This window comes from Amyelois transitella, chromosome 10 (assembly GCF_032362555.1).
Source record: "Amyelois transitella isolate CPQ chromosome 10, ilAmyTran1.1, whole genome shotgun sequence".
Lineage (NCBI taxonomy): Eukaryota > Metazoa > Arthropoda > Insecta > Lepidoptera > Pyralidae > Amyelois > Amyelois transitella.
This window is the reverse complement of record NC_083513.1, coordinates 3,101,284-3,121,424: the sequence shown is the minus strand read 5'-3', so window position 1 is coordinate 3,121,424 and position 20,141 is coordinate 3,101,284. Positions and strand designations below refer to the sequence as shown.

General features: G+C 34.5%; 1 protein-coding gene across 1 annotated transcript in view; it reads right to left on the bottom strand.

Annotated features, from left to right (window-relative positions):
• Positions 1–18,786, bottom strand: part of LOC106137727 (protein artichoke) — an 80,002-nt gene extending 61,216 nt beyond the window's left edge. The window contains exon 1 of the mRNA XM_013338635.2: positions 18,443–18,786. The gene's annotated coding sequence lies outside the window, so the exon portion shown is untranslated. The remainder of the gene's footprint in view (positions 1–18,442) is intronic.
• Between the last annotated feature and the right edge of the window lie 1,355 nt (positions 18,787–20,141).

Genomic DNA, 20,141 nt, shown 5'->3' with positions numbered 1-20,141 from the left:
GTATTTTATGATAAATGTAGTTCTGGAAATGAGAACTAGGGTTTCCGTTGCTTTCTACTTAAGCTTGAGCAAACAAACATACAATTTACTTTTAAGTAGCACATTACTGTTTAAGTACCATTGCGTCGTGAAATCCTCAGCTATTATGGTTAGAAGTCCGAGGTCCGCTTTTCGATAAGTTCCTCTCCACTTCGCACTTAATCTGATGATATCTTGTATTTTTTAACAATGTGCTCCATTTCAAACAATTTCAGTCCTTCAATATTGTATCAAGGCTAATAGTAAAACTATATCAGGCTGACAGTAAGAAATATACTTACGAATGGGTCACAATTATTTTTTTACATTTGAATTTATAGCAGACTAGCTGTGCCCGCGACTTGGTTCGCGTCGAATAGTTATTTTGGGCATCATTGAAGCCCTCAAGTATGAATATTTTTCCTCGATTGTTTTCATATTCTCCATTATTTCTTCGCTCCTAATAGTTGCAGGGTGATATTATATGCCTAAAGCCTTCCTCGATAAATGGTCCATTAAACACAAAAATAATTTTTAATTCGAACCAGTAGTTCCTGAGATTAGCGCTTCAAACAAAAAAACAAACTCTTCAGCTTTATATATTATATAGCAGATACAAAAATTAAAATAATAAGACTAAGGATACGATTTCTTTGTAAATAAACAAAATTTTCATGCATTTTACGTGCTACGAGTTCTTATTGTATACAGAAGCTCCTATTCCACCTTTGATCATTCTCACAAATAAGAAAATTTCTATTTAACTAAGCGTACAATCAACTGATATATTATAGGTGCGTAAAACCAAGCATATTTACGGAGAAAGCTGAATTTAATATCGCCATAACAATTAAAGAACAAAAGCAAAACATCTTACTTTAATTAATTGAATTTCTCAAATGAAACCGAGATCCGTGATTCCGCGATTTTATACCTACCATTGTTTCAGTACAAAGACGACCATTCGGAGTTATTGTCCGCTTTGCTTTTGTGCTAATGGAGCGGAGAAAAAGAGGAATGATTCCTAGGAAAATAATATGAGATTTTCCGGGCAAGTGCCCCCGAAAGCGTGATACTTAGTTAGATTGCTGCGCCGTATATTTCTTTGGGTAGACTCTTAATTTGATGAGAAGAATGTAAAAACGGCATTAGGTTATTCCGAGGGCGTCGGGGGAGAGGAGCAGTGGGGGTGGTCACGATTTATATTGCTCCAGATGAGATTATGGTATGACGGAGTCGTAAAACATTAGAATATTAGGGCTCGTTTTCCTTCCCGAGAATTTTTAAGGAGACTTTCTCTCCTCTGAAGCTCGTGTAGACTTAGTTGTGATACATTTAAATTTTCCTTATTTCCCTGGGCTTTCTTTATTCTCGCACGCGTTCGTCTAAGCGTGGCTAAATACCGACTTAGAAGAAGTGCAATTATCGAATTCCATGCTGGATGGGCTATGAACTGTCTGCTTCATTTGTATATTACAATATCTTTCTCTTATCACGATTACATTTCAAAGCTGTGTTCCACTGAACCGAGCTTTATGAAATTTTGCGTCAATTTTTAACCATTCCATTAATCGGAATTAAAAGTTGTTCCAAAACAATTTAACATATTTAAAGGACCAATGAGGATTTGTCCCAGAAGTTCGTTACCCTGTAGCGTGCCCAGAAGGCTGAGCAATGACATCGATATTTGTTGCGTGCCCTTGTGATGGAGGCCACTTATGTTGGGTCACTGAGCCCGGATAATAAGTAAGATTCAATACTTCTAATAATAAAATATATTATATAGAAACTTGGGATTCTTTTTAAGGCGACAGGCTAGCAACCTGTCACTATTTAAATCTCAATTCTATCATTAAGCCAAATAGCTGAACGTGGCCATTCAGTCTTTTCAAGACTGTTAGCTCTGTCTACCCCGCAAGGGATATAGACGTGACCATGTATGTATGTATGTATATAGAAACTTACCAAAAGATGAAAGTAATAACAGAAAAATAAAAGAGTTCGCTCCGCTTAGTTAATTGGCAAAAACAAGCTCTTCAATAAAGAGGTTTGAAAATATCAAAATTTGGAATAAAATATGTAGATACTAAATACTGACATTTGAAATCTGTTATAAGAATTTCGTTTGTTACACAATACTAAGAATATTACTACTACTTCTTTACTTTACTGCGAATAGACATAAAACCAAAATAAAATTTGATATCGTCATTACCTCACATGCTAAGGGCATAATTGTGTCAAAATAAAGCCGCTTTGATGTTGAAGGGGAGACGCGAGGTGAAACCAAATGAGACACTTTTACAGACGGGTAAAATAAAATTTTACCCAAATTTCGTCAACACCCCATGTAGAGATGTTTTGTGCATAATAGGTAGAATAATCATCAAAATGAGAAACAAAAACAGGGCTAACGTAACGCGTCGTTTTGCGACACGTAAGTATAGCTCGAGTTAACCAAACGCTGGTCAGTTTGAGAACGAGTTCGAAGACTTTCTTGTATTACAACTTGGTGCAACTTGCTTGGTGCGGTTTGAAAGCGGGCCTCATGTGTCCGAGCACACCAAAACTGTCTTTAAAAATGAGGGGGCAGACCGCACTGCTTCCTCCTGGCTGTAGTCCCGGTTGCCATTTTGGAGAGGAGCCCGAGGTATACCTTGGACCATGGACCCCAGTTTGGGTATCAGGTTTTTACTCGAAGCGACTCCCGTCTGATCTCCGCAAATTTAGTGAACGTAACCCGTATTTGAAGGATCCTGAATTTGGTCAACTGGATGTGTAACCATCATATGCAGTTGACTTAATGTGTAGGTTTCCTCACGATGTTTTCCCGAGACTTAATAAAACTAGTCATTGGTACATGGCCGAGGTGGGAATCGAACCTGTGCTTTTTGAGTCACACGCATTTTTACCTTACCGATTCGACCACCGAGCTCTTTTAAGGGGCCAAACCGCACACGAGATGGAAAATTGGAACAGCTCTAGAAGTTGGTAAAAATTGCATTCTTACGGTCCAAAATAAAACAGAAAGATTTGAAGTTTGAGGAGGAATTCACTTAATTGATGGAACAGGGTTACTGGTGATGATACACACGAGGTACGATAAACCACATATTCATTCCTAACCTTAGCCGATTAATAGTTTGAAAATTACTGATTGAAACCTCTCAACTGAATGTATAAATTATCAGACCTCGATCAGGTGTCTGTTTTGACGGCATCATCGAGGTAAGTAAGATAGTAATTATAATCGGACCGTGAGGATTATGAATTAACATAAAAACTTTAAGACCTGCAATTTATTACACTAATTCGATTCCATGCTCTTACTATTGAGTTATTTTTCTCATTTGTTCGATCACAGATCTAGTGAAAATCTAGATGTTTTCTCACTAGCAATAAATATCAGGTACAACCGCAGACTATAACATTACTCAATGAAATACCCGAGAACCGAGCACGTGGCCGCGCTTACACAATGCTGGTTTCTATCTAGTTCTCAGAGAGAGTTTACGTAAACAATGAGAGACGAACGGTTAGCGACAGAAACCCTATTTCTTCAAAATTTATTGGACGCTTGTAAGCCTCATACAGCCTAGGTTCAATTTCAGGCACAAAGTTTGCAAATACGCAATACGTTTCCCATACCTACTATTACCTATCACGGTCTACTACTGCCTCTCTACAATTGACACCGAGAAAACAACATTGTTCATACTCGTAATATGTCAACTTAAGCGCCGCGCACTGTTAACTATTACAGTACCAATCTATAAATTGACATTTTTCAACGAAAGTAATTGTTTTTACATAGCCATACAGCTGTATATGGCCTAGCAGTGTTTTCGAGACTATTGGCTCTGTCTACCCCGCAAGCAATATAGACATGACTACATGTTTCTATCATTATACTCACAACCTCTAAACAGTTACAGAGACAGTCACACTGACTAATAACGCAACACCTAAACTAAATACAGTCAAAAATTTTGAACATTGAAGATTCAGTCTTTCAGATTCACAATTGTGTCCAAGGTCCCATCTCCACATTACTGAGTCAGGAACCGAACTGTAAACTTAAGTTAAGCAAGTCAACAATGGAAGTATTTCGCAAACCATTGTCTTGAACAGTTCGCCGTTGCGTGAAGAAGAACAAATTTGATTTGCCGCTCTTCAACCACGTTTTGACCAAAATACTGCGTTACGGTTTTATTCCACCTTCAGTGACAATATTAAATTAATGAGGAAATGTATAAAAATTCCAACGAGAAGGTACTCAAATTAAATGGAATGTATGTAAATGGTACGAAAGATGTTTTTATAGTTTCCTATTTTGTACTTTTTTGTTTATACAATTCTATTTTTGTGTTAGTGATACTTTAAGTAATAGGTTTCCATTTTTACCCAATAACTTTAGTTTTTTAAAGATTAGTTGTTAGTATTTGGGAATTAAATACTTACAACGAATGCATTAAAATTAATTAATTATTTTGCGATATACACAAGAATATACGAATACTTGGAAGAACTCTGATGCACTCTGAACAACAATCACTGTTCTAGAAATAGGACAAAGCATGGTGACTGAGGGTGCATTCATTGTAGCAATGATGGACCATATAAAAGATTTTTATTATACAAACTCAAATAGTTCAGTATTCCTCTTAGTATATTTTCTAGTGTCTAGACTATTTGTAAATATATATCTGTAATAGTGCACTAAAATAAAATATTTAAGATCTTAAAAACATGTATCAATTCTTAAAATCGTTACAAATAATAAACACTACAATTCTAATTTAATACAGTAAATTAAATGCTCCTTGTTAAAATTTTGTGTACATAAATAAATAACACACTCTTCTTCTCCCTCTCTCTTGCTATACCAATCCTTTTGTTGCCTTCTTCTTTGATAAGTTTTTCAATAACCTTTGAAAATTTTAACAATTTTGTTTCGTCATTCAAAAGTTATTATTATCATCTCTTTTTGATTATAAATTAACAGAACAACTTTTAAAACATTTTCCAAATCCCAAAATCTAAAAGAGACAAAACGTTCACAAACAGTGCCATTCGCAAACTCGCGTTAAAATCACTGCTTTATTTTTAATTATTTTAATTAAAGGCTCAACTAAACGTGCTCTCGACTCTCAAAAAGTTTCGAATAAAATCTGGTTATAATTTTCCAGTTTTCCCACAAAACAATTTCTATAAAACTGTAACAAAATTTTGGTTGAATGTATCAGTTTTAAACTTAGCAATAATAACAACAACCACCAAAAGAAGTTTTTTAAGTTCTTTATGCATGGCTTACATAATTTCATAAATAGCGTAAATATCATTTTATATATACATACCTAATACCTATCCGAGAAATTTGAATAATATGAGACAATATTCCGAGATTGATATGTTTCATTTAAACAAACGATTACCCAAAATCTCATTTTAGAAGAAGGGAACCGCCGCATTTGGTTAAATATTTATTAAAGTAGTTTCATTCAAGAACTTTTATGATTTTTGTTTTCAAATGAAAATATTTTCTACTTGTCTCTATGCTTAGGCAAATCTATCCACTTAACTGTAAAGATTAATGTATTACAGAAATTGTGTAGTGTAAAATTTAGGTAATGGTCGTAACGGATACGATGTGTTACATAATCGAAGCAGTTCTCATCTTTAAAACCCGTTCAGAAGCGTAAAAAGAAAATCCAATAATGACCGACGTAGGAAGAAAAGGTGGAATTATCGGAAAAGCCGCTTTACGTATTCCTGATATGAAATAATGTTAACACAGAAGAATAATTTACTCTGGTTAGACGTCCCAAAAGTTGATGCGAGCCAAAAGACTGAAAACTGAGAATGCTGAAGACCGGGTTAGGTGGAAAAAGAAGCATACTGGTCGATAGGCCTAACAGGAACGCAAAGACAAAAGACGGGACTTTTCTTGTTGACGATGGGCCAAAAACCTCACTATTTAAATCTCAATTCCATCATTAAGCCATGACAACTGAACGTGGTCAATCAGTGTTGATTCTGTCTACACCGCAAGGGATATAGTCGTGATTATAGGTATGTATGTAAATTCTGTATCATCACTTATTTGTGCCTCAGGTTAAATTGCTGAAGGCATGAAAAAAAGGCATTAACCTCGGTGTAGATATGCGGCATAGACAAGCACGTGACCGGAGTGAGAAATGTGGCTTTAAGGCACCCACTTGATTTCAGCTTACCTGCACCTCGGCTTTTGTGAAAGCTTATTTCGGAAAATTCAATGGAGTTCACGTGATTTTAAACCGCTAAAATTTAAATATCCTTTATATTGTAATATATTATATCGGATAAAATAACAATAGAAATGTATATGCATGGAATTTTGATAAATTAAATTTCAGAACACAATTCTTTTAACTTATGGAATAAATTAGCTAAAAACGAAAGGAACAAAACGAAAGAAGAACTGATAATATATGTATATATATATTCAAAATTCATTAAAATCTTAATTGTAATGAATGTAGCTGAAGCGAAAGTATTAGCGAAAATAGTATAGGGATCGATCGTGATAAGAGGTAGTCTCTGCCTACTCTTCCCAGTAAGTATGAATTTATGTACTTTAGCTGCGCTCATGTCCATTTTTTCTTTCGTTTTCACGATAAACGTAGCTACACGTAGGTAACTGATTTACACTCAAAACTAAAAACCTTTGTCTGGCCCAAAATATACCTGCCTCTAGAACAATACAAATATTTTAGCTGAAAGTAATATTCTTAGAAATGGTAATAAAAATGCCGAGATAATTCCATTAAACAAATAATACTTTGCAACTTGATTTATTCGTAAGTAGATACTCAGAAAAGTGAAGAGAGAATTTAAAGGGCGAATCAAAGATATTTTCCAAAGGGATTTTCTTTTCATGGAGATTTTGTGAGACGTGAGTGGCAGTCTCGTTTCAGATGTTTTCGCCCTTTGGTTTTCACAATGAAGTTTTTACGATCCCACTGAATGTGTGGAACATCTCATAAATTATGTCAAACCGTCTGACAATGACCTGGTAACGTCTGGGTTCGCTTCTCTTGGGTTTGTCCTTATGGCAGTTCATACTATGTAAAAGGTTGTACAACTGAACGCAGTTCTACTCAAACGATCTTTTTCTATTTATTTGTTTTTATTTTTCTATCGGTAAGGTTGTAAGAAAAATTAAGATCCGTGAAGTAAAAATATTCGGGACATACACGCAAATATTAATGTCATCTTCATCTATTGTGGAGTAGACAGATCCACGAGATTTGAGGGCCATGTTTAGTTACTAGCTACTGGATGTATCATAAAACACATGAAAATTCCCTTTGGGGCTAACCTAATCAGAGTAATGTATAATTAAATATGTGACTACCGATCAAAAATACTTGTATTTTCATATGTCAGTCAATCAGACAGTCACTGTTTTATAATAAGTATTTAGAACATTTGTTGCTTTGAAATCGTTTAATAATATTTTTTTCATTTAAATTTATTTAATATACACAGGTTTTCTTTCAAACTCCAGCGCCTTTAAAGAGCCTTCAAAGGATCTTTGCTATTGCTTTTAAAACACCTATTTACCTGTTCAAAGGCTGTGAAGCAGAAACTTGATATAATAATGTGTACACAACTTTAAAATCGACGGAGAAGTGTTTGTTACAAAGTTCCTTATTGTAAGAAATTGTGGAGCAAGAATTTCAGGTTGGGAGCTTATATGTCTAAACTAGAGTTCATCCCGGGCACCACCTGCCTAAAACGAGAAATCCTGGTTTTTTTCGTCCAAATTCTCTCTTACTAGGGGTAGACACGATGAAACTAATAGTGATCATGTGAACATATTTGCGGCAATTGTAGTCCAACCTCCAAATATGCTTATCTTCTCCCTTTCTACTACTACGATCAACCAAATAGGCAGAGAGAGGGGAAATAAAGCTTTTACCTTGTCAACGTTCGTGAATCGACTCCCAGATTCTTCCGACCAGGCTGCCGAAAGTCGTTCAACTTCTGGCGCATACTCCATTTGATTCTATTGTTCCTTGTTTAAAGGGAAACTTAGGAAGTGTCAGCTCTTTATGCGGGTGTTCGAAATTAAATATGGCGACATATTAATTATTCACGGGGGAGTTTGGGCGTATGGCATCTGCGACACCGACGCTGTTGAGGGAGTTTTAAATTTTAAACAGTTAGGTGCTTCACAAAAGGTGACACATTGTTTGGGTGAAATGAAAGATGGTGTTACTTCGATTTTGTAAAGTTATGATATTATCAACTTACTTAATTAAAATATACTTGATTATAAGGAGACAAATTGTAGTTCAACTCCCTCTGTAATATTTATTCCATGGTCTATCGTATCTGCTGATGTGCTTGAGAAAAAAGCAATTTAGACATTTTGTTTTGCTTCTCCAAATAATAAAAAAAAAAACATTATTACTTAAAAAAAATTGAATCTAATTCCACCATCAAGCTGAACATGGCATTCTAGTGTTTTCATGATTGTTTGCTCTGTCTGATTAAAGACCTTACCCGAAACACTCCCGCCTGGCCTCCGCAACCTTTACCAGGGAAACCTTACTCGTATTGGGTCATTGTTATTATGAGTTAAATACAACTTCATCAAATATGCAATACTTTCACCCACTGATATTCACAAACGCTCCATTAACCGACCGACCTGGATGTTTAACTAGCTGTAATTACGCAGATTCAATTGCTAACAACATTGGTAATCCGATTAATAAAATACTTTTATGTGCGCATTGAAAAGCGAAAGTTTTATCGCTTTGTGTATGACGCTTATTTTTTGTACACACCGACTAATTACGAAGCTAAACTTTCCAAAATTAAGCCATAGAGCTGAACGTGGTCTTTAGTCTTTTTGATCTGTAGGCTCTGTATACCCCGTAAGGGATATCCCTTACGAGGTATACAGAGCCTATATATGTACATACATACATTATGTAAACTTTGCCAGTGACATTTTGCATTCCAGTCATTGCAAGGTCAAATTTTTTGTTCGAATTCAATAAAATTTTAACGTCATATTTTATTATAACCATACGTATTGATTTTATTAGTAAAAAGGTATATGATTGCAATATTAGCTGTAAGTCATAGTAGTTTGTTAAGCTTTCAAAGCTCTATCTATATCGAAAACTTGACATGTTCTAACAAGATTTCTTTGACATAAAAATGCCTTGGGAATATACATATTTTCAGTGATTCACGTATGCTACCTATAACATCTGTAATAAAAGATAATTTTCCAGTTTGACTGTCGGAAACCAGGCGGCGCTAATATCGATTGATATACTTATTCATAAATTTTGTCTGCACACTTGTTGGAATTTCTCGACATCGTTGATATTCTCCCAAGAAAAATATGTTGTTTCAACGTCATACAGTCAGGAGATAAACCCATACGTTGTATATCAGTTTTTTAAACGAAACATTTTCATTATATAATACAAAAGTTCTGAAGTACATCTTTATTATAATGTCATGAACAAAAGTTTTTATTGTTTGTGAGGAACAGACAGCGTATAAGTTTGATGAGTATCTTCGCCACCCTGTGACGTTATAGCTCCCAGAGCTATAGTTGAAAGCTTGAAGTTTTTGGTGAAATAAACCTCGACAAGTAAGTCAAGAATGAGGGTTTGTCAAAAATAAAATAAATAAGTAGATCGCTATATATATATTTTCGCAAAATTTATAGCCACAAAATACTACATATCTTATTTAAAAGTCATGAATGTGCACTAAATCTTTAATACCAATAGCTCTATCTTCTCAATAACTGCGATTTAAAAAATTATAATATCCTAGTTGGATACTTAGTCTTACTTACTTATATGTACTTACTCTGTAGTGCCGGTCATTAAAATATCAATAAAATAGAGATTATTTGATACCTCATTGTGCAAAATAGATAGACCCGACACCCGCTTAATTAAACAAACAATTAGATTTGAAATATAGGTACCTCATAAATTAATTGAACCCAACTTGCTCCATGCCTTAAAAGCTAACAACTGACAAATGATTGAAAATTGTTTAGTCCAAGTGAAATTTGTTTGTTTCAGCGTTGTTACTCAACTAATCTTGTTAAGTTCGTCTTCGTGAGTCAACTGGATGGTTAAGTTGCTGACGAGAGATTACCAACTTGGAATTTGTTGGTATTCTCTTAGAAATCCGTCTAACTAGTCGTTCGCCGTAAACGTAGACCTCGAAATAATTCGATAGGATTTTTTTAATTTGTTTAAACACTATTGATCTGATTTTAATCCTGATTCCAAATGAACTTGAACATCTGTAAGTAGCAAAAGAAATAATTCTTCATCTGTACTTCACCTACATACATACATACATAAAATCACGCCTCTTTCCCGGAGGGGTAGGCAGAGACTACCTCTTTCCACTTGCCACGATCTCTGCATACTTCTTTCGCTTCGTCCACATTCATAACTCTCTTCATACAAGCTCGGCGGTTTCGGGTACTTTTGACCTGACCCTTTACCAGGACGTCCTTAATTTGATCAAGATACGTTCGTCTAGGTCTTCCCACTCCGACCTTTCCCTCCACACTCTCCTTGTATATCTGCTTAGTCAACCTGCTTTCATTCATCCTCTCCACATGACCGAACCATCTTAACATACCCTTTTCTATTCCTGTAACTACATCTTCTTTCACATCACAACATTCCCTTATCACGCTGTTCCTTATCCTGTCACTCAATTTCACACCCATCATACTCCTTAACGCTCTCATTTCCACTGCATTTATTCTGCTTTCATGCTTCTTTTGCCAAACTATCCAAAAAGGCTCGACTGGCTGTGCACAGGGGCGTGTTGGTCCCGACATTAATGTATGGGAGTGAAAGTTGGGTACTTCACCTCATTACTAAAAATAGAATTTACCAAAATGATGATACATTTGATACCATCGTGTCACATCGGATATAAATTAATTCCATGAGGAATTCATAGGATATACGAGTATATTATAACTATTTTGTGGCATAATATATAATATTAAATCATATTGCAACTACGCAATATATTTGAATTGTGTCAAGTAAAGACTAGAACGAGTTGTTACCTCAGATGTTTACAGCATTTGTCTAACTTAGTCATAGGCCAAATTACTTTCAACCGACACAATGGTAGATTTCAACAAATTATTAAAAATTGAAATTAAAAATTAATAGAATTCAAAAATTACCTAATTTAGTTACGTAATTCCGACTGACTTAAGAATTGTTTACTTTCTAAATACTTACCGTTAGATCGGCTACGCATGATTTGCAAACCGTGCGTGAACTAAGATTGTTAACAAAAAACAGAATCAATATAAAAATCTAAGTTGTAGTAGAAAAATAATAATATCCCTCTTTCAATTAACCTATTGAATTTTACTGCTACCATTTCATGGAATTCAGTGCAGGATAATGTGATATTCGGTCGCCTGTAAGTACTTGATGAATATGTACTTGTCTAGTTTTAGTAAATAACTACTATTTTCTCTGCATTCGAAAAAGATTTTTTAATTTATTTAGTGATTCCGCTTTTATATTACGCCCATGCGTCCATCCAATAAACCAACATAATAATTATTTTAGAGAACAAAAGCAACAAATTTCCATGTAATAAACGCCGGAAGCAAAAAATCACTTCTCTGAAACTCAATTATCTGATTGCTCAATTTGTTCTAGAGCAAAAATGTTACGGTATCATGGAAAATAAACCTTATAAAGGAAAACACGGTTATTTTTGTGTAACCCCTCGAATTTGTGTAGAGTGATGAAAAAACGCGCTTGGTTTTTTGTTCTACGAGTATTTACTGTAGATTTGAGCCGCAGAAAATTAGGCTTCAGAAAATTTCTTATTTTTGTTCTCGTGTTTTTTTCAGAATGTGTTTTCGTAACTTGCTTACTTAGTTGATTGTAATTTGATGGTTTTTGATAACACTGAATTAGATATAATGATTTAAATTCAGTTACATCAATAAGAAAAACAAACACGCCAAGAACAAATCCATCCAGAATATATACCTATTTAAAAACATGTTAACACATTTTATAATGACTCTGCTTGCCCCGTAAAGACCGTTAGATGTGATTTATCAAATTCAGTCGAGCCAATAAATAGCTGATACAATAAACCTAATAATTTCTCAGATTTTTCGATTCTTTCGATAATAAGTAAATGTCTTATTTTAACCAGTGAACCAAGAAGATCGACAATTTTCGTATTCAAACGGAATTGATAAAACTTTTATCTTACGTTACATTAGAAGTTATCTAAAACTTTTTGAATCCTTCAATCTAGTTCAATGTAATAATTAACTGGGGAAGTAAATAATTCATGCTTGATTAAGATCCAACGCAATTCACTTTTTAATTAACCCTTACCTCGATAGCTATGCTAAATTATTAATTAAGATTGACTCATCTTCATTGGTATATTTGAAAGTATTTTTTTAATTCAATTTAGGTATATAATAATAATTCAGGACATCAATTTGTTGCAAGGTCACAGAGGTCAGAGTGCAGCGGCTTCGTATAAAATCATGATTCATTTAATCCAGAATCCATTGTTAAAGTCTTACCCCGGGCTGTTCTCCACAATATTGAGGATGTAACCGGGACTGTTTTATAGATGCCGTGTGGTACCCGGCACCTATAAAAAAAGAATAGGACCAATCTCCATCTCGTTTCCATGGATGTCGTAAAAGGCGACTAAGGGATAGACTAATAAACTTGGGATTCTTCTTTTAGGCGATGGGCTAGCAACCTGTCACTATTTGAATCTCAATTCTATCATTAAGCCAAACAGCTGAACGTGGCCTGTCAGTCTTTTCAAGACCTGTTGGCTCTGTCTACCCCGCAAGGTAAGTAGACGTATTACGTGTGTGTATGTGTACCCGGGACTATAGCCAGGAGAAAGAAGAACAAGGTACCCCATGAAAATCGGTTCACGATTTATAGATGAAAAAAAAGTAAGAAATATACAATTTCTTTGCCAGAAAGTTCATAAGATAACGGGATGGTTACGAAAGTCCGTGAGATTTTATTCATTGGCCGTGAACCTTGCAACCTGTGGTAACCCGCCTTCTTGCTACACCTATTGTAATGAGACATCAATGGTATTATCACACGTAATCATAGTAATAACTTGTACTTCTTTCGACATTCAGATCGGACTTAAGTAAATTATGCCCGGATTAAAAATTACATGTATTTAACTTATATTCATAAACTAATAGTAAATACCTTTTCAAATATAGAAATTTAAATTATCTGTTTAGGCTATATTATTTATTTTTTTATTTGGAAGTTACGAATGATTTACCTTGATATTAATCCATCCATCCATCTCAGTTTGGTCCAAAGGTTGGACTGGCAGAGAATGCCTTGTGGCATTAAGTCCACCTGTTGTACATTTTACGTGCATAAAGTTTAAATAAATAAATATTATGACGTAGCCTTGAAGCTTTTTCAGTCGATATAGTTGGACTTCGCTTATAAGTTAAAACTTCATAGATAGGTGAATTCCTAATTAATTCATTCAAAAATGTGTTCCTTTTTTTTAGTTGTATGAACAAAGTAGAAGTTGCGGTTCAAAGCTAGTTTATATAATATAATTGTATATACAACGTATTTAAAAAGTTGGTTGCCATGTCTTTTTTCATAACTCTCACACACGAACCCTCATTGTGGCATATAATTGTAAGAATACGAAACTTTAAGAAACTATTTTCATCTGTATATACAGAACACCAGAAATATGATTTTTAATTAGAATTGACAATGCTTAAGCGTCTGCAATTACACTCAGTACGATCAATTTTAACGGTAAATATAACCCGTTCATGCTTATTATAATAAATTATATAAACGATGATCGAGTGATCATCGTTGTAATAGATTATCTTTTTTATTCTGTGGCTTTTCTGTAGAACAGTTTATCTATGTATTTATCTATTCTATAGGACTTTCTTAAACAAAAATACTATAACTAAGCTATGCTATAAAGGAGCTGAGTAAAAATATTAATAATACAAACCGCAAAGATTTATGTATATCTATTAAATAAAAAGGAAACATAAATCTCCATTAACGGTATAAACCTTTTAACTTGTTTAGAAGTAGTTAAGTGTCTATTAATTTATTCTCAAGCAAAACAACTACAAGCTACTTCGCAGACCCACAAGTCTTTTAATTAATAGAAGAAAACAAGTAAAAGCAAACGGCTAGACTAACCACGGTTAGTAAGGTCACTTTCCTCCCTAACGGAGTTTACATTGGTTGAGTGAAATAGACGAGCTGAGTGGCGAGTATTCAGCTAGCTTAATGATTACCCCCGATATTGAAACAAACCTCATCTATACTACTGTACCGTTTTCCTATTGCTAGTCGTTCGCCACCATTGATTGCTATTAAATTTTATATATTTTTTTCTTTACCGGTACACAAAGCTACAAGATTCAATAATCTAAAAAAATAAATAATACACTTTTAAAAACTTCATCGATCTATGAAGAAAAACAATAATAAATATCTGGAATGGTTACATTTGCCGCCAATATTGCCATCCAACTATTAAAAAAAAACTAAGACTGAGACGAAAAAATGCATTAATGCTCTAAAGAACATGACGTGTTGCGTGCGATCACGAATAATTAATAAATGATAAAATATTTTGTACCCATTTTGACCCACTGTTAACATAAACTTTGCGGGCGATTGGTAATTTGCGAGGACCATACTAGTTTACAACAACTAGTCTTGCTAGTTTACTCGACCATTATGAACACGGTGCTCACACCCCGATAATATTTCAACTCTCCACACGACTGGAAACACTTATTACTTATGTTAAACACTCTTACTTAGTCGAGGCGTTGCGATGTTTGTAATGTCTCATAGTTATGAAGATTAATTCAGCAATTTTACTGATAAGAGAAAACAGTTTTAACAGCTATATTAGCAATTATGATCCCAAGTTTATCGTAAAGACCAAAAAATTAATGCAATGATTGATAGAGACCAAAAAATTAATGCAATGAGTGTTTTTATGTAATTAAATGTTGATGGCATTGTTAAAGACATATTGGTCTAAAAATATAAACGTAAAAATACAAGTCTTTCTCTATATTTTTAGCTATAATACAGCTGAGCGTGGCTTTTCAGTCCAGACTGTTGGCTTTGTCTATTCCTCAAAGAATATGAGTATATGTACGTAAGTACGTATCACGTCTTCAATAGCCAAACCAATTGATCATTGTATCATCTCTTTAGACTTGGGCCTTCAAATTTAAATAAATTTGAAGCCAGAAACTTTATTTAGTCTAAAAGACAAAGTAACTACTTTTTCTATATCTCTCTCGTCTATATTTTTTCATAAATTTAAAGCTCAAACCTACAGTGGAGTGTCGAAATAGCAAAACTGTAACTTGTATGTATACGTAAGTGAAATATTTGTTCATAGTGTATGAATAAGTTTTGACCTCAATTTTTAAGCAAATATGATCATAACTGTACTTTAGCGCTGGGTCATTGTTCTCGTTCTACATATTATGGCTTAAAGAGATAAAAAGAAGTTTGTAAGCATGGAATACATAAAGCTTTAATTCTTCCAAAGTACCTGGGATTCTTACTTTAGGTGATGGGCTAGCAACATTTGAATCTCAATTCTGTCATTAGATATACATATATACAGCTGAACATGGCTTATTAGTCTTTTCAAGACTATTGGCTCTGTCTATATCTGATATAGACGTGATTATATTCATGTATGTACTACATAAGGTATCTTCACTCCATGTGACTAGACTTTCGTCTGAGGCAATCCTATGGGAATTTCCAGAAGGAAAAGTTCCTATGTTTTGAAGGTATTTCATCTCTGTGATTCTCTCTCTGTTCAAATCCTTACTTGTACGAACAAAAACACGTTATTTTTTAATCGGTATGAAGTATAATATGATAAATTCTTATTTTGAATCTTTACACTCTTGGCGGTTCTTGGTCGTCTAGTCTGGTGGCACGCTTGACTCATGATCATGTGTTCTTCAAACCTACTTTTATAGCTGAGGAGTTGGCAGAGACTACATCTTTCCACTTGCCACTATCCCTGCATAGTTCTTTTAACTTGTTTTGTCTCGTTTACATATACATACGATATTTATATAGCTTTGAAGAAGCTCATGTAAACAAGCACTAATAAGGAAGTTTCTGATGTGTTTGATGTCTATTAATTGCCGGAACTAAACTATCCAACCATGAAGGTAATAATGAGCTATTGTTTTTCATAGAACGCCATTTCCATTCAACTTTCGAATCCTTCGTTCGTTTTTCCAAAACACGATAAAGACATAGATATAAAAAGCAAGTTATCAGTAAAAAGTCAAAAGATCCTTAACTTGCAAACTTGCACGAATACATTTTTATTTTATTTGATAACACTCTAATTTGCTCTACTCTTACAAGGTTTATGCTTAGACTAATGGACCTCTTACACCATATGTACAAGCTATGTATAATATGTAACACATGATATAATGTTAACAGAACAAAAAAGTCCACTGCTGGACTAAGAAATGGGGGGATGTTACCCATAGTCAGCACGCTGGGCAGGCGGGTTGGTGACCGCTGTGATATTGATTCTGAATTATGTTGTAATATCAGCGTAGGAGTATCAGCTCACCCTTAGTCGCCTCTTACGATACCCACGGGAAGAAATGTGGTGGTGCTTTTCTACTCTGCCGGCATGATATGCAATAAAAGATTGAGGAAAAAAGTAAATCCTAACTCTTGGAACTTACTTAACTTTTACGTAGTACCTAACTATGTTACTTTGAAATGAAATTATCTGAATTTACTGTTGTTAAAAAACAGTTGGAACTGGTTATTAGAACTTATAACCAGTTATCGACTTGGCTGCTGAATAATATTAAACGCCAGTCAAAATATTTCCCGCAGTTATGATTCATGTTAAAGAATCGTTGTCAAGCAATATCACAATGTATTCGCAATCTTAGAACCATGTCTAATTTGAAGAAGTGGTATTGCATTGAGGAATAAAATACAGCCTCAAGCATGACTAATGGTTTACCTATAGACTACATATATTTACGAAGAAGATATACACGGTAAGTCATTACAAAACATGTTAAAAATCTAATTGCACAGAGAATTCTTTTGATTAATTTAAATCATCCTCCAACTTAAAGATAATATTTAATTTTCTAGACTATTTTTACATTTTCGACTAGCTTTTAGCACTTGTTGTTGTTACCTTTATATGGTATTTTCTACTGCTGTAAATTAGCTGATTGTTTGGAGCAATAAGTTGTAGCACAAGCTGTAAATCATATTTATTAAATAATAATATATAAATTATAATTCAATTGCAGTTTATTACCTTCTACAATATCTAAGGAAAAGAGAGGACCACTTTTATCTCCTTTCCGTGGATGTCGTAAAAGACTACTAAGAAAATAAGCACATTGGTATGGTCCTTTTAACATGGTCCAATATGCTAAAGTTGTGTAGTTCAGACGGGAGTGGTTTCGTGCAAAAATTTGACTTATTTAATCCAGGAACATGATCAAAAGGCGCACCCTGGGCTACCCTCTAAAGAAGTGAGTGTGTAGCCAAGGTTAACGCCACGAGAAAGAAGGCTAGTAGAGCAGCTAAACAGCTTTCGATCATGGCATAGGATACAATAAAGAGAAAAATAATGCAAACACATAGATAAGAGAGAGGTGGCTATAAATACATGATTATCGGAACCGAAGAAGAGTGATCTCTATCTCTAGAACTAGAACAAGATAATTATCTTGTATCAAAGTTCGTGATGAATAGAGTCTTCACACAAACACACAACCTGGCATCCGATTGTCGGATGACTGAATTTAGACAAAGCAACTTAAATGCTAATGATCATATCTTTTTTATCACACTGCAAAACCGGATTCTTTCTTTATTCCCTTGCGAATATAGGTACAACCAAGTTTATTACTACCTCCATTCCATATATGGAGGTACGTCTTTTTGCGTTTGGAGAAATAACCGATTGAGACTTTATACTTCGTATAAAATTTGGAGACGTTTTAAACTTGTTTTATCTTGATAACCATGAAGTCACGATAACTTAAATAAAGCCATTTCCGCCTCGAAGGCGCAGTTTGAAAACTTGGTAAATATTACAAGACAGAATATAAATGAAATACAAATATTATGCACATCCATAAACTGCATATGATTAACTTGAAAATTGCATATTTAAATAAACGTCGGTATTCCCGTAAAGTAGGTACTGCACTTCAGCGAGAACCTGAAACGTTTATTCATATTGAAAAGTGGCTGTTTTAAATTCAAAACGTCGGTTTCCAACTTACCTTTGAAGCTTTCCAGGCAAGTGTTTCTCTCAATAATTCACACAAACTTCCACTTAAGCGCTCAAGCACGATAAAAAATCACCTCGTCGATATGCAAACATAAAATCTCCATAATTCGGAACATTTCACAAATCACATTGAACTCCTGAAACGTTGAGAGCTTGTAAAAGGCTTTTTGGGGTCACATTAAAAGTTCCGGGAAGTTATCACGATTAAGGGTTTCGGTTGGAAGAAAATCGAAGTTTTTGTGTTAAGGAATGCGCGGACGCAGTGACGCGTTCTCTGACAAGTTGTTCGGAGGAGGGCAGAGACCTCAGAGCGTGGAGCGACTGCGCGGGCGCCGGTTGCGGAGACGCGAGCGTGTACCGTTGCGCGCGCCGCGGAGGAGGGAGAGCCCGAACTAGACCAGCCTTGCTCTGACATTTCCAAGTTATTTCATTACTTAATATCGATGTCATTCTCCTTTGTTATTGTTAGATGTTGCTTTCGCAGAACCTTGAACCGCAATGAAATACATTTTAGCAGTAAAAAATATATGGCGGAAAAAGTTATTGCGATCTTTTTCCTTGGCTTGTTTGCCTATAATTATCAGTCTATTCATAGAAACTTCGCATCATTAGACGATGTTTCTCAGATGATAAAAGACTTTTACCAGTATATTATAGTTATTAATTTTTCTTTGAACAGCTACTCATTCCGACAACATCGTAGTCAATATCATAACATGTAGGTACGGCTCGTCATGTACTTAATACAACAGAAGGTCAAAGTTGTTTTGTAGACGGACTCTGAGGAACCTGAATAGTTAATTCCAGCGAATATTCATTCTTGGGGTAGGATTCCCATTCAATACAGTGAGCCACATAGAAAGTATACCTACCACTTTATACAAATGAGGTACCTACTGCTGTTCTATTTGGATATGGGTAAGTAAGTTTACGAAGCCATTACCTACGAAAACATTATTAAAAATTATTGTGATTTTTGTGCTGTTAAATTTTATTTATTTCATAAACGTTTATAGGTAGGCATTTCTATTAGCAATTTTATTAGAAATATTTTTGTTAAAGTTTCATTAAAAAGTGAAAATCTATTTTATGATAAAATGTTATCCATAGAAATTATTTTTATGCCACAACTGGCAACAATTAACACAGAAAACTAAATACAAGGATTAGGCTTCTGGAAACTTCAATACTTATAGAGTTATCGTCAGTAACAAGCCTCCCATGTCTCTAAACTTGTGAGTTAACGAGACTGGAAGTTCCCAAGGGCCCGCCCTTTACGAATACCCCTCGCAAAAATCTCAAAGGTTTCCCTAATTTTGTTCCTTTCCGAATCTGTTTCAAAGTACCAAATTACCTAACCATATATCGAATCTTTACTTGGGTACTCCAAAAAACATGAGAAAATTTCGTATTATATATAATATACCTAATACAAATTGTGCTTTAAACTAGAAAATGATCGTATAAAATATTGTTTATCTTTTTGACCATTTTGATCTTCTTGAGGTTTTATTAATTTTGGATAATTAACTCCATCCACTCCCTTGCATCACTCCATCTTGTTCCCATGGATATCGTAAAAGGCGACTAAGGGATAGGCTTATAAACTTGGGATTCTTCTTTTTGGCGGTGGGCGAGCAACATTCATCTATCATTAAGCCAAACAGCTGAACGTGGCCTATCATTATTTT